This window comes from Rattus norvegicus, chromosome 5 (assembly GCF_036323735.1).
Source record: "Rattus norvegicus strain BN/NHsdMcwi chromosome 5, GRCr8, whole genome shotgun sequence".
Lineage (NCBI taxonomy): Eukaryota > Metazoa > Chordata > Mammalia > Rodentia > Muridae > Rattus > Rattus norvegicus.
Genome location: NC_086023.1, coordinates 67,843,253 through 67,858,602, shown reverse-complemented (window position 1 = coordinate 67,858,602; position 15,350 = coordinate 67,843,253). Strand labels below are relative to the sequence as shown.

The window sequence follows — 15,350 nt, the reverse complement described above, 5'->3', positions numbered from 1 at the left end:
GTAACTGAACATTGAGGTTAGTGACTGTCTTTTTTATATGTCAAGTTAACCTACACATAGTACTGCCTTGTGTGCTTAGATTTAGTATGAGGTGCAATTATTCTTATGTTGGTATCTATATGACAAAATAAAAATTTGTGAAAAACTTTATTAAGTAATACCAGGCTCTCTGCAAGAAAAGGACGCACACTGCCCCCAAACTTACTCTTATAAAATCCTCTCTCCTGGGACCCAGGATAACAGCGGATAACAGTTGTTATACAAGCCGGAGGGTCTGAGTTCAATACCCAGAATTCACACAGAAAGCTGGACATGGCTATGCATGTGTCTGGAAACTCAGCTCTGTAAAGGATGGGGATAGGAGGGTTGCTGGAGCTTGCTGCCGTCAGCCTAGCAAGGTTCAATACAGCCAGTGTCTTAAGATAATAAGTTAGTAATAGAGTAGGGCACTGCGCTTCCTCCTCCAGCACCCATGTGTGTGCATGGCCACATGCACCCATAAATATAATGTGCATGTACCAGAGAGAGAGAGAGAGAGAGAGAGAGAGAGAGAGAGAGAGAGAGAGAGAGAGGAAACAAGCAAAAACACTAGCAAAAACAATCCCTCTCCCATAATAGTAACATTAATTTAATTTGTTCGTGAGTGCAGAACTCTCTCTCTCTCTCTCTCTCTCTCTCTCTCTCTCTCTCTCTCTCTCTCATCTGTTTGTTTGGTTTGGTTGGTTGGTCAGGCTCTCACCATGTAACTCTGGCAGGTCTAGAACTCACCACATAGAACAAGCTTGCCTTAGACCCACAGAGATCTGCCTGCCTCTGCTTCTGCCTCCAGAGTGTGGGGTGAGCAGTGCCACGCTCACGTTAGCCTTATTACCTCTTAAAAATCCCTCCTTTCGGGGTTGGGGATTTAGCTCAGTGGTAGAGTGCTTGCCTAGGAAGCGCAAGGCCCTGGGTTCGGTCCCCAGCTCCAAAAAAAAAGAACCAAAAAAAAAAAAAAATCCCTCCTTTCAGCCAAGCCTTTCTGCCTTTCCAAACATTCAGACACTTTAGATTCTGATATCAAATCAATTTTTAAAAATCTAGTTGGGCATGATGGCATATGCCTACAATCACAACACTTTTTTTATTTATTTATTTTCCATCTTTATTAACTTGGGTGTTTCTTATTTACATTTCGAGTGTTATTCCCCTTCCCGGTTTCCGGGCCCACATCCCCCTAATCCCTCCCCCTCCCCTTCTCTACCGGTGTTCCCCTCCCCATCCTCCCCCCATTGCCGACCTCCCCCCAACAATCACATTCACTGGGGGTTCAGTCTTGGCAGGACCAAGGGCTTCCCCTTCCACTGGTGATCTTACTAGGATATTCATTGCTACCTATGAGGTTGGAGCCCAGGGTCAGTCCATGTATAGTCTTTGGGTAGTGGCTTAGTCCCTGGAAGCTCTGGTTGGTTGGCATTGTTGCTCATATGGGGTCTCGAGCCCCTTCTAGCTCTTTCAGTCCTTTCTCTGATTCCTTCAACGGGGGTCCTGTTCTCAGTTCAGTGGTTTGCTGCTGGCATTCGCCTCTGTGTTTGCTGTATTCTGGCTGTGTCTCTCAGGAGAGATCTACATCCGGTTCCTGTCGGCCTGCACTTCTTTGCTTCATCCATCTTATCTAGTTTGGTGGCTGTATATGTATGGGCCACATATGGGGCAGGCTCTGAATGGGTGTTCCTTCTGCCTCTGTTCTAAACTTTGCCTCCCTATTCCCTGCCAAGGGTATTCTTGTTCCCCTTTTAAAGAAGGAGTAAAGCATTCAAATTTTGGTCATCCTTCTTGAGTTTCATGTGTTCTGTGCATCTAGGGTAATTCTAGAGCATTTGGGCTAATAGCCACTTATCAATGAGTGCATACCATGTGTGTTTTTCTGTGATTGGGTTACCTCACTCAGGATGATATTTTCTGAGACAGGAAGTATATGCATTCAAAACCAGTCTGAACCACAGAGGAACAGGGTGTCATGGGAAAAAAATTAAATTTAATACACACTGGCTACAGTGTGCATTAAAGAAGCTACAGTGAAAAAAAATGTCATGACTGTGGACTGCCATTTTACCCAACAGACACTTACTAGACCCTGGCCATGTGTGCATGCATTCGTGTATGCATGTATGCCTGTGTGTGCCCACTCACTCACAAGCACCTAATAATTAGATTCAGAATGGATGTAACCAACACTAAACAGTGTGTGTGTGTGTGTGTGTGTGTGTGTGTGTGTGTGTGTGTGCGCGCGCGTTTGTGTGTGTTTATGTTAGAACATGATGGAGAATGACCAACTAGAATTATCTGGCATTGCGAGACTATTTTTTATAATAGTTTTAAGGGTTCCAAAGTGAAGTTTATTATTAAAAGATAAGAAAGCAGCAGTTTTCAAGCCTGGTAGATGGCCTAGGAACAGTGTGTGGCAGGGTGGGAGAGAGAATTGCAGTTTTCTAACCTGGTAGATGGCCTACAGAACAGCCTGTGAGGGTGGGAGGGAGAATTTCAAAGAACATTTGTTCCACCATTTAAGGCATACTTGGAAAATGCACAAAGAGGGCTTTTTAAAATCAATATCTCTCTCTCTCTCTCTCTCTCTCTCTCTCTCTCTCTCTCTCTCTCTCTCTCGGTTGCTTAGTATTACCTTCCTCTGCCAATGCATACACACGGGAGACAAAACCAGCAGCCCATCAAAACACCAGCTGTCAGGAGAGACCAACTCCCGGCAACCTCAGCTAACTCAGGCACAGAAATGCCTTCACTTGGGCACCATGCTCTTGACCCTCCTTCCTCCCGTGGCCAACCACCTTCAGTGGCACCAACCATTCCTCCTCCTCGCCCCACATTCCTTTTTATGCAGTCCTTTAGTGTATTTAGAACATTTCCATGTTGATTCTTCAGACTCCCAGCTTCATCAGTGTGGGACATGTATAGCTCCCCCTCCCCATTTGTATGAAAATTGACTCGACTAACTCATTCCCTGCAAAGGAACTTTCCCTCGATTCCATGTCCCTAGTTCCGTCAATAAGCTCTGACAAGACTACAACATACACCGCATCTCCAAATGCCTTGTCAGATGCCTGATTCACCAGAGGATTACTAGTTCATCTGTTTCTGTGGTTCAGGTAATTGAATTGTGCCAACCGACTTTATCCCATTTCTCCAGAAGATTGAACAAAAAAGAAATGAGATTAAATCACAAATGAGAGGAAATTGAGAGGCAAAAGAGAAAACTTTGAGCATACATATGTGGTGGTTTGAATAAGAATGGCCTCTATAGGCTCTTATTTTTGAATGCACAGTCTCTGGGGACTGAAGCTGTTTGTAGGCGTGGCCTTGTTTGGGTTAAGTCTGGCCATGCTGGAGGAAGCCTGTTACTGAGGGTGGGCTTTGAAATTTTGAAAGCTCACCCTCCCCAACCCCTCATGCATCAGGATGGAATTCTATATTTATTCTGTCTATAAACCCACAGACATTGAACTATTCACTGCTCTACCCCAGAAGCCATCTCAAGAGTCCTCAGCTAGGAGTGGGAACTTGTGAGCCCCTCCCCTTTCCATGCTGAAATATTGACTGCAGTGATCCTGTGCAGGTCTTGTGCAGGCAACCACAGCTGCTGAGGGGTCATGAGTGCAGCGATCCTGTCATGACCTGAAGACATTTCTCCCTGACCCTCCCTGTTCTCTGGTTCTTACAACCTTTCTGTCCCTGCCTTTGTGATGGTCCCTGAGTCTTGACTTGGGCAGAGACAGATTGTAATATAGTTATCCTTACTTACTACCTCTTGGACTACCAAAAGGTCCTATGCAGAATGCTGGCAAGACAGAATCATCAGCAGTCTTACTCAGATGTGAACTCGGTGAACTACAATAATGACCAATGTGGCAAGAGATCCCCACGGCTGAAGTAATAGCATCATGGAGCTAACCATTCACTTTCCACTTGGATTTAAGCCCTGTTGCACAGAAGAAAAATGTATGACTAGAACTGAGCTCAAAATGAACCCAATATTATTTGGCTAAATTGTTATAATATCAAGCTATCCTAAAAATTCCTATCTCCATCCAACATCATCAGAGAAGTGTCTGCATGCACAGGACAGTAGTTAACAGAGGGACTCTCAACTGGGCAAATTGCAGGGGATAAATGTCTGTGGAGTGCTCTGCTGCAAGTGGGACATCTCCCAGCTTTTCTCTACCCAAAATGCTCTCCTGGTCTGCTTCCTCAACCCACTGGTCTTATCTCGAACGTCACCTGCTCAGGGATCCTGCCCCGTAGAAAGCAGTTATTCAGTCATTCAGCTGAATCTCTCCCTGTTTTAGTTCTTTGCAAGGCACGTGTTCTTATCTGCTATTTTCACTATGAGTTTATTCTGCTTCCATTCAGGAAAAGATAAAAGGCTTGACAACAGGGAGCACGTTGCCCTCGTTATTGCTATATGCCCAGGTGTTTGAAAACTGCCTGCCATTAAGTAGGCATTCAGTGAATGTGTGTTGTGTGAATGAAACATTTGCTGGGTCCTGTCTTTGTGGCTAGGAAGCTCCCTCCTCTAGACATCAGTACAAGAGAGTTTCCCTATCATTATCCACAGCAAGTAGCTGTATTTAATTTCTTTGCCCACTCTTTGTTTTGTGTCTACTACTTAACAAGAAGTCCTTGAAAGTGGCAATCATGAGAAGGATATGGCAAGTGACTACAATGTTCCAGAAAGTCACTTGCCATGATTGAATGAAGTAAACAATTAATAAATCAGCAGATGAAATCATAGACAGTAAGAAGACTGTTTTGCCTTGTTACCACATCTTCACTGTTTATAGAGTCAGTAAAAGATGCAAATTGAATCACCTGTTAACAAAAACATATCAGGACAGGCTTGGGGAAGCCTACAACGTATGAGAGCTGCTTCTGTGACTCTCTCTTTCCACCTTGGCTGGTCCATAGTCAGGGAGAATCCACCTTCCCTAAGAATCAATGAAGAATAATACCCAAAGGAGTGAATACTTAGAACATCAGAATAAAGAAAAAAAGGACTTGGGAGTGGGGTCTGTAACCCTCACTTAATAATGAAAATCAAACGCCTACTAAATATTATAATATAATAAAAGGAATTAAATTATACAGTGGATTCTGATAAGTCTCATTTACTGTGAAACCAATAATAAAATAAATACTTTTCTAGCATAATATATTTTATTATAATTTATCACACTAGTATTTGTACAGCTAACATTGTGAAGGATTTGCTTGGCTCCAGAAACTCTGCTGAGCGTTTAACATGAGACATGTTATCATTACACCTATTTTACAGAAAATGTGAGTCTAAGAAATGCAAGCCTACGTGGTTACATTATTACCGTTTGACAACTCAGCACATGTAGATACTGAATTTGGCTCTTTTTCTCACATTACTCTTTAATCCCTTCCCTCTCCACTGAAGCCTTTCTTCCTATCTACTTCTGTGTGTGTGTGTGTGTGTGTGTGTGTGTGTGTGTGTGTGTGTGTGTGTGTGTGAGCACGCTTGCTTGCTTAGTTTGCTTAGCAGATCATGAGTTGGAACTTACTGGAACATGGACAACTAATCAGTGGCCACGGTACTGAAGAAGAGCACCGCCCCCTTCCACTATTAGCTGCCAACAGTCCCTCAGGGAGGGGTGGGGGAGTTCATAAGACCCTCCCCCGTACATGATGAAATGGTGAGTGTCTCAGTCTTCTGTAGGTCTTATGCAGGTAACCACAGCTGTTGAGAGGTCGTGCATACAACAGCCATAGCATGTCCAGAAAGCACCGTTTCTTAGTGCTCCTCCTTAGCTTCCGGCTCTTAATGTTCTTTCTGCCTCCTCTTCCTAATCTCCCCTGAGCCTCGGAAGAGCTAAGCAGAGCAGCTGCTTAGTCTCTGCCCTCTGACCAGCTGTGAGTCTCTGCACTAACCACTGCCCATCGCCGAAAGAAGCTTCTCTGATGAGGGTTGAAAACAGTAACAATCTAGGGCTAAAAGCGTAAACTCAGAAGACAGTTTTACACCATCTCCATTTAGCAAAACAAATTCCCACTCCTCTAGTAGGCTCTCCCCCAGGGCCTGTAAACCTCCCAGCACAGGCTTTTGCCTAGGTTTATAAAACCAAGCATAAGTTACCTCCTTTAGAGAAGGCTGCAGATCCTATCAGAAAGCTATCAGCTGCCCCAGCAACTCGCTGCCCTGTGACTGCTCTTGGGTGAGTATATCTTGCCAGCAGGCCATTGCTTTAGCAGTGAGGTCCGCAGCTGGGTGTGATCATTTATGAGTTTTTTTTATCCCAGCAGTGTGCATAGCCATGGAAACTAGCACTATGAAAGGGAGAAAACTTCCAGTTCAGGATCCAAAGTTCTTCATGTCCCAAAGCTCAAATATATGATATCTTCAGCAAGAGTCTAACAATAACTTCTGATAGGCAATCAAGAGCAATGTCAATACCTTATCATGTCGAGGGCCTCGGGGACCTCCTTGATGAACAATTCACAAAGAGGTATCCCATATATGATGCTGGACTTTTCACTTAACCTTTGGTTTCTTAAGATTGCATTACCTACCTATGAAGGGTGCTATTGTTCAATTTTGTCTTTAATTTTTTAAATAGCTATACCAAGTAGTAGTTTTCCACAGGTCTTGTTCATACACTCTGAGTTTTTGCCAACCCTGCTTCCACATTCTCCCCTACTCTCCAGTTCCTGCTTAAACTTTTCCAGCCACAGCACTTCTCTTTTTAATAATGTTTTCATTTGTTCTTTGAGAATTCTATACAGTATATTTTGACCCTATTCATGCCCCTACCCAAACTCCTCTTTGACCCTCTCCTACCTCCATACCCACCCAACTCTCTCTCTATTAAACAGACACACACACACACACACACACACACACACACACACACACACACACAACTTCTAGGCAGGGGGACTGCCCGGAGCATAGTCAATAGGCAATAGGCCAGGTGTTTTCTCCACTGAAGGAAGTGATTTTCCCCCATCCAGCAGCAATCAAATGCCAAATGCCAAGATCCCTTTGACTAGGGATGGAACTCTGTGACCATCTTCCCTCCTCCATGCCGGGACTGTGTCCAGCTTGAGCATGTACAGGCCTTGTGCATGCTCTCACAGTCTCTTTGAGTTCATACAACCCCAGTATTTTCCACCTTTACATTCCTATCCCACATCTTCTTGTACTATCACTTTGCCCCTTTAAGGCCTCTTTCTCTCAAGTCCTTTCTAATTTCCTGACCTCTACAGGTCACTTTGAATTAAACACATAATCATAAAAACTCAAAGCTAGCATCCAGCTGTGAGTGCGGTTATTAAACACAAGGTTATGCAGTTATTAGATATAAACATAGAAACATACCAACCGGGTTCCTGAGCCCATATGTTCACCCTCCCACGTGTACTAACACATCCAACATGGCCGTTCACTACTAGGATACTTAAATGTTTTATGGTTATTCTGGGACTTTTACTACCAAAGTAAGTCTTTGCCCAAGTGCTTAGTCAAAGGACTCGCTCTATTGTATCCTGTGGTTTCAATATCAAATGTCCTCCACAGACACTCACAGATGGTGACACGGTTATGGAAGTGCAGTCTTGTTGGATGAAATGGCTTGCTTCAGACATGCCCTGAGTCTTTATAGACTGGTCATACCTCCTCTTTCCACTTCCTGACTGACGAGGCAACTGAGTGAGGAGCCACTTCACACTTCAGCCGCCATGGTTTCCCCACCATGGTGGGCTGTATTCCTCTTAAACCATGAGCCAAAAGAACATTTTCCTCCTTTAAGCTTCTTCCTGTCAGGCATTGGGTCACAGGAAAAAAAAATAGGTGACTAACAGATATGCTGAGTCCTTGGGCATCTGATTTTGCTCTCCCTCCAACAGGCTCTAGGTAAATCTGGGAACAGATAGTTGAGACTAGGGCTCCCTGTCCCTCTAAGGTGGGTGGTCTCCAGCTGGGGTTCCCAGTGTGGTTTCTCTGAAATGTTCCTTCTCTGTAACTGAGCTATGGCAGCAAGATTAGCATATTCCAAAGTTCCTTGGATAAGAAGAGAAGATACCCGTTTGAAGTAGAAGGTTAAAATGATTCCCTCAATGGACAGAAACAAGAAAAGAATAGCATTCCCTTTAATACATTCACTAATCCTGTGTAAAGGGTTTAATTACTCTACTCCCGATCTTTAATATGTTATTCCAGAATACTTTAGTGAGAACATATTTTCTAAATCATATCTGTATATTCTAAATTTAAAAGACTAATAGGCAAATGAACCATTTCTTAGTCATTTCAATCTGTGGCTCAGAGAAAGAGCCTACGTGTGCCTTTTCGCTTGGATGATTCTTCCCTGTATCAGATAGTATTACATTTATATGTAATGCTTTGTCATTTGGTCATTTACAACCACAGAGGCAAGAATGAAAACGATGATAGGCTGAAACATGAACTCATGCTAACCTGACTAGTGGTAGCGCATCCCTGTAGCCTCAGTAGAAGAGGGGGGGGGGGGGGCAAAGCAACAAGATCGTGAGTCCAAGACCAGCTTGGCCTACTTATTAAGACTGTCTCAAAAAGGCTCAGGGTGCAGCTCAGGAATAGATAGCTTGCTCAGAAAGTGCAAAGCCCTGGTACAGGACTCTAATACTGCACACTTTAAATGTGCGTGCACACCCATGTATACAGCACCATAAACCTTTACTTCGGGTCCAAGTTGCTGAAGCATCTAAAAGAACCTGGGAGAATTCTAATAGAATTGGCTAGGGAAAGTCACCAAGGTTGAGTCATAGTTACCCATTGTGTTTCCAAGCATAAATGAGGATTTTATTTTTAACATCAAAGGAAAGATCGTGTGAATAAGGAGTACACTGAAAAGCTGGAGACGACGCTTCCAATACCAAAGCCACTGAAATCTTCACGATCTGTAGCAGCAGACTCCTGAATGAAGGCCCTGTGACTTTAAGAAAACAAAGGTCCTGACATCGTAGAAACATAGCTAATCACAGTTGTCAAAATAACTCATGGCTCGTTTGCTTAGTGTACACTGCTTGTGTGAAAAGAGAAATATCAGGGCTCTGTGGTTCACAGCTTCTCACTGCTGTCAGAGGCCAATTTCCTTATCAGTCCAGCAGGAATGTGTAATTAAAGACAATAGCCTGAGCAGCTGTATTGGCTAAACAAGTCATTTGTCTCCCCTTCCCCCATGCCGGCTGCTCATAGAGCATCAGTTCTGTCCTCAAGGCACCATCAAAACGCAGAGCAAGAGGGAACACAGATCCGCTTCCCACTGTGGGTTGGAACGATGCAAGTGAGTCAGAGCTAGGCGTTCCAAAGTCCCTGGGATAGGGAAGTGTTGGGGGAATAGTAAAAAGAGTCCTGAGACAGTGATGCTCTAACGCATGTAGCAGTAGGCTCTCCAAGAACAAAGCCCAGCTTAGAATATTTTCCAACCTGTGTAGTTTGCATTGTCCACGGAGCTGATTTCTAGCGATGAACGTATCACTGAACACGGAATCTGGAAAGCGTTGTGAAGAGGTAAAGCAGGATGCTATCACACAGAATTTCTACTACTCACACACAAGCAAGAACAATCTCATGGGCACAGGTAATAGCAAAGGAGAGTAAGCTAGGAAGCTGTGGTTTTGAATATTTATTGCCTCTGTAATACAATGCAATTTATTAAAATTTTATATCATTTAATTTTCAGTAATAGCTAGGTTTAATTACCACTTTGCAGAATTCCTGAAAGCAATCATCTCCCACGCTGGCTCCAGGCCACCACCGTCTGTACTACACGCTGGCTGCCACGTCATTACAAGTAACAAATGGTATTCTGGTCGTTAACAATGAAGGAGAATGCATGCAAAAAGACATTCATCTCCAGTGGCAGAATTTGTTCAGTTCTTCAGTAACTCTCCTCAGAACTACCTTTGCAGAATAATCTCACTGAAGCCAGTAAAAGGCTCATTTAGAAAACACTCGTGTATTTCTACCAAAACAGTGAAAACCCAATTTATTTTCATAATAAAATGTTGAAAATATATTTTTACAACCCTTGCTTCACATATGTGTAGCCAGATGCTAATAGGAAATTGGGTCCAAAGCACTGAGACAATAAATTCAGAGTGGAGTAAAGGGGATACTGGGAATTTAAAAAAAGTGATCTAAAAATAAGCCATCACATATGCACATGCTTAAAACAACTATTATCCAGGCTCCAATTTCTAGAAAGGTGGAGATGGTGTATGCTTATCCCTGTCAACCTGAAAACAACTGAAACTCTGGCAACTCTCTCGAAAGAAACTAAGCTGACAAGTAGAGAGACAAAAGGAAGGCAGAGAGTGAGCGCTGACTGGCTGCTTTTTCACCCCACAGACCTCAGAGTGAAAGGCAAAGCAGCAGCGTCTAACAACACTAAAACCAGTGAACACAGACCAGACCCTGCTCCAGGGTGCACACTCTCAGTGATGGTGAGTCTGCCCAGCAGCTTAACTGCATGCGTGTCAACATCCTAGCCACTCTCTGATCTAGCCTGTTGTTATCAGTTTTGGGTTTGTTTTCTTTCAAAGTAGAGGTGTGTGTGTGTGTGTGTGTGTGTGTGTGTGTGTGTGTGTGTGTGTGTATAAAGATTCCTGTAGTTCAGAGACTGGCATGTTTTCCTCAATTGCTTCTCTGTTGTATTACTTAAGACAGGGGTCCCTCACTGAACCTCAATGGCTTATCTAGTCTGGTTGACCAGTAGGCCCCCAGGGCCTGCCTCCAGTATGGAGATAACAGGCACATGCAGCCATGCCCAGTTCTTATGAATCCAAACTCAGGACCTTATGCTTATAAAGCAAATACTTCCCCCAACTGAGCCATGTAGTAGAAAGTCTTCTTAACCTTTCAAAAATTAAAATAATTTTAACTGTCTCTTGAAAACACAAAAAAGTATACATTTTAATGGAGTAATGTTTTGGAATCCGTGACAGGGATGGACATGAAAACCTAAAAGCCATCAGTTCCTCTAAAGTGTCCTAAGAACACTGAAGCCTGCCAGTCAGCACGTGCTTTCTATTACAATGAAGTCTTCAGGGTCTAACAGCACACTGAGGTATTAGAAAATGCCACCACATCGGTCTGGAGAACAGCTCTGTAAAATCTGTGTTTCCTGGATTCAGAAGTTCACAGACTGTTATTTGGAAAGTCTGAGAAGCTAGAACCTGGGGTGCCCGCTCCTAAATAGATCTTCTAAGGTGCTGAGTGGACAAATGGTAAGAAAAACTGTGCCTAGTGGGGGGGGTGACACTACAGGGAAGGGTGAAGGCCACCAAGACAGGATCCTACACTACCATACTAAAGAAGCTCCCTAAGAAAATGTCCAGATACAGCATCTCTGAGGTAGAGAAGAAATCAGGTTTCTGACCTGGGGACAAATAGGCTCCCACTAAGCAGAGAGTGTGGAAAACAGCTGAGGAAGGACCAGACAGGCAGGCAAGGGCGGGGTCTGTGTGGTCCCCTGATGTACCCAGTTGCTAGCAGGTCACCTCTTTCCAAATAAAACCCATCACATAAACTCAGACCAGATGGGACTGGCTAAAGTGTTCCATTTGAGCAGAGTGTGCTGTGCAGCCTTGAAAATCCCTAAAATTGTGCTACCTAGACCATTAAGAGGGAAAAAATGGATGCATTCTTCAATCATAGTAATTTCTGCCCTCCAATATTGTAGAAATTAGCAAAATGTAATTATTAACCTGTCCAGTGCTTGCCTGAGGCCGATTAACCTCAGAAGAACACCAGACAAGGTATTAATGAGGCCTCGGGCAAGGGCTGATTGTTGTGAAGGCTCTTTACAGTGTTTCAAGTCTTTACCTGATCCCTCAGTGCAGCAAGACAAGAAGACAAAGGGAGGGCAAGCCACCCCAGAAAGGAGCAGCACCTCCTCCTTATTAGGGCATTTTATGAGGACGGATGATTAGGACAAGGCTGACATCTAATAAGTAATTCAGTCACATGCTCTGCTTCATACTGTGTGGCTTGGTGTGCTTCTCCTTTGACTGGCACACTGAACAGATGGACACTTCCTGTTTGCATTTATGATTCTCCTGAAGGGTGAGGAAGGAGCAGGTAGGTGCATCAGGGAGCCACTCAGACAGAGCCCGCCCTTACCTGCTGGTTCTCCCCTCACTCTGCTGACATCTGCCCTCCCTGCCTGCAGGAGCTCAGTTGTCCCAAAACAGGACACACCTGATTTTCTTTCCATTTCAGACATATTGTATCTGGACATTTTCCAAGGGAGCTTCCTTTGTACTGCAGTGTAGGACTCTGTCTCCCCCGTCTTCACTCTTCCCTACAGTGTGATTCCCCCAGGTAGGCACGGTTATTTCTTAGAAGATTTTCTGTTTTCACTTGAGAAAATGAATGGGATCACTGGCACCACGTGTGTCTGTTCCAGACCGTTACTGTATGGATCCTCCGAGTTCATCTGGGTAGAGACAAGTCCAGAGACGGAGAAAACACTACACCTCCACAAACACTCGAGCGGCATTTAAGGAGGAGATGAAAGTGTGTGTAGGGGCTCTGCACAGGCATTGAGGTAGAACAGAAGTCAAGTGACAGCAGGACAGGAAGGTAAGGGCCGGATCTATGTGGTTTCCTGAATCACTCATTCCTTGTCCCACTGAAGAACAGTACCATTGGGAAGACAGCTTGTTGGTTTGGAACGCAAACCTCTCTTTGGTGTGCTATTAAAGAGAAAACCACATTGAATTACTAAACAGGGTCACTCAGGTGAAAACCAGCTAGAGGTGAAATCTATCTTGTGAACATAAGAGGAAGGGTATGCTCAAATAGTACTTGAGAATGCTCAGAATCCTCATAGGATATGCTGTAAGCAAAAGCATAGAAATACTCCCACAAAAGGTAAAACACGAGAGATTCTCATAAAAAGATTTCACAGGTGTTTTGTGTTTGTGTCTCTTGACCCCTAAAAGATGGAACTTTTGTCAGACATTACCAGTATGCTGTGAGTTCACTTAAGGCTGTGAACTTACCGTTTACTCGCTGTGTTAGTGAAACCTGTTAAGAAAACAACGTAACCAACCTTTCTATACCTCGAAGTTCTTATGAAATCAATTTTTACAGCCAAGCTAATGCATAGCTTTAATCCTATGCACTTTGCACCTGGCCTAGAATACTGTGTGTGCCTGTGTGTGTGTGTGTCTGTCTGTCTGCTTGTGTGTGTGCAAGCCTATCTCTGTGCCTATCTTGTAATCATTTGCTGTAAGCAATAGATAGGTTAAAAGCACTCTTAAACAATACATACCCCATAAACGTTGGAAACAACTTGTCGCTATAGCTTGATATATTGATATTTGTGTGTTGTTTAGTATTTTGGGTCAGCTGGGTCAAGAAAGCAACCTCCTCCCTTAAAAACTGCTAAGGATTCTTGTAAAGAAGCCCTCATTGCTTCCCCTGCCATGCTTTCTGTGCTGATCAACAAGTACAGAGTAAAGGCCTTTGCTAGGAACACACACAGGACCAGACCAGACACACACAACAGACAGGAACAACACAATGTATCAGACACAGATACACATGATAGACAGATCACAGATAGGCCAATAACCACTAACTACGAACACAAAGAAAGCATGGGGCAGGAGGCAGAGAACTCACATTGGGCTCACTCTTAGTCAAATGAACATTAAGGGATGTTTTCCCTCCTTAATGAGGCATCAATGCACCTCTGAGGTTATCTATGATGTACTGACTGACTGACCTGACATGGTTCTGAAGATGCACCTTTCCTCTCTTAGCCTTTCCTCTTCTTATAACAAATTTTGTGAGGCAGCAATCTGGCAAAGACAGGTGAAAGAGCTGGTCACCAAGTTTGATGACCTGTGTTCAACTCCCAGAACCTATGTGGTGAAGAAAAACAACTGGTTTCTGCAAGTTATCTCAGAGGACACCTCCACATACTTGCAATCCCATGAACATGCCTACATACACACACACACACACACACACACACACACACACACACACACACACCAACAAATCCATCTGTCAATTAAAATAAATAAATTTGAAGAAATTCCCAAGGGATGGTTAATACTTATTATTAAATTGGACTTTAAAATATATTAAGAAGACTTGGTAGAAACATCTTATCCCCATAGCTATGCGTCCTTATGCACCTCTGATCTGAAATTCTACCTGTCAGATAATGGCAATAGGAGATGGAGTCCTGAGAATGAAACCTGCGTGAATAGAATTAGTGCCCGTGAGTGTGAGATGATTTGGCCAGTACGATTGAAGGACACAGTGAACAGATAGCTATCAATAGACCAGAACGTCAGCCCTCTCCAGAACTCGGATCTAAAGATGTCCCCATCTTGAACTTCTCAACTATAAAAAATAAGTTTGTGTTAATTATAAACCACTCGGTTTTTGGCATTTTGCTATAGTAGCCCAAATGCTGATTATTATATCTTATTACTAAGACATATAAGTAATATTTAACCAGCTAAAATTTAAATTTCCCCCGGTAAGTGAACCGAAGATTTATTAATCTTATTCAAGAGAGCAAAATCTAGTATCATGCATGTCATGTCCCCCTCTGTTAAGCATTCCCCAGAGGAAAATAAGCATCCTTGAATTTAGGATGAACAACGTGATCCACGAATCAACTACTCAGTCTCAAACTCTGTTGCAGCTTTGAAAGTCTGCTTCCCGTTAGCAACTGACAATGCTAAGCCCAAGCAAAACTGTTAGAACTCAACAATAATGTGACACCTTACACTTCTGCAGAGCTGGACTTGACATTAAAATGGGTGTCATGTGTGTTACAGCTCATAAGACCACCATTTATCATCCTCCCTGCAAAAGACTTAATCCCCATCGTTTTCCCAACTTCTTCATTGTCAGGGTTGTCCATGGACTTAACAATCTCTGCCACACAAAACAGACACTTATTTAAAAAGAGCAGTGAGTTCTTGGAAAGTTCTTGGGGGGAGGGGAGTTTGTGACCCCCCCACCCCCACCCAGAGCTGACATCCCACGATCCTTTGCTAGACCCTTTCCCAAAGATAAAGAACACAGCATAGCAGCATCCCTTAGCCACGTTATCAGAGGAGACAGCATTGAGCCTGCGGCTTCCACAGCACTGAGACTTATTAGAACCATTTTCCAAGATGACTGCCTTCCAGTTCTCCAATGCCCAAAACTTATTTTAGAAAACGAACCCATTCTTATTTCCTATCTTCTCCTTAACATTACCTAGATACCAAGAATCTTGGGATTTTTCCATTTTTACAGGCAATCTTCAATTAAAGCATAATTT

General features: G+C 43.5%; 1 protein-coding gene across 13 annotated transcripts in view; it reads right to left on the bottom strand.

Annotated features, from left to right (window-relative positions):
- Positions 1-15,350, bottom strand: part of Cavin4 (caveolae associated protein 4) — a 100,924-nt gene that overhangs the window by 34,492 nt on the left and 51,082 nt on the right. For 2 of the 13 annotated variants that reach the window (XR_010066392.1, XR_010066393.1), the window contains exon 4: positions 13,788-13,926. The gene's annotated coding sequence lies outside the window, so the exon portion shown is untranslated. Of the gene's footprint in view, positions 1-1,295; positions 13,927-15,350 lie in introns of those variants that run through there. The other 11 variants (XR_010066390.1, XR_010066384.1, XR_010066385.1 and 8 more) reach the window with 11 other exon arrangements.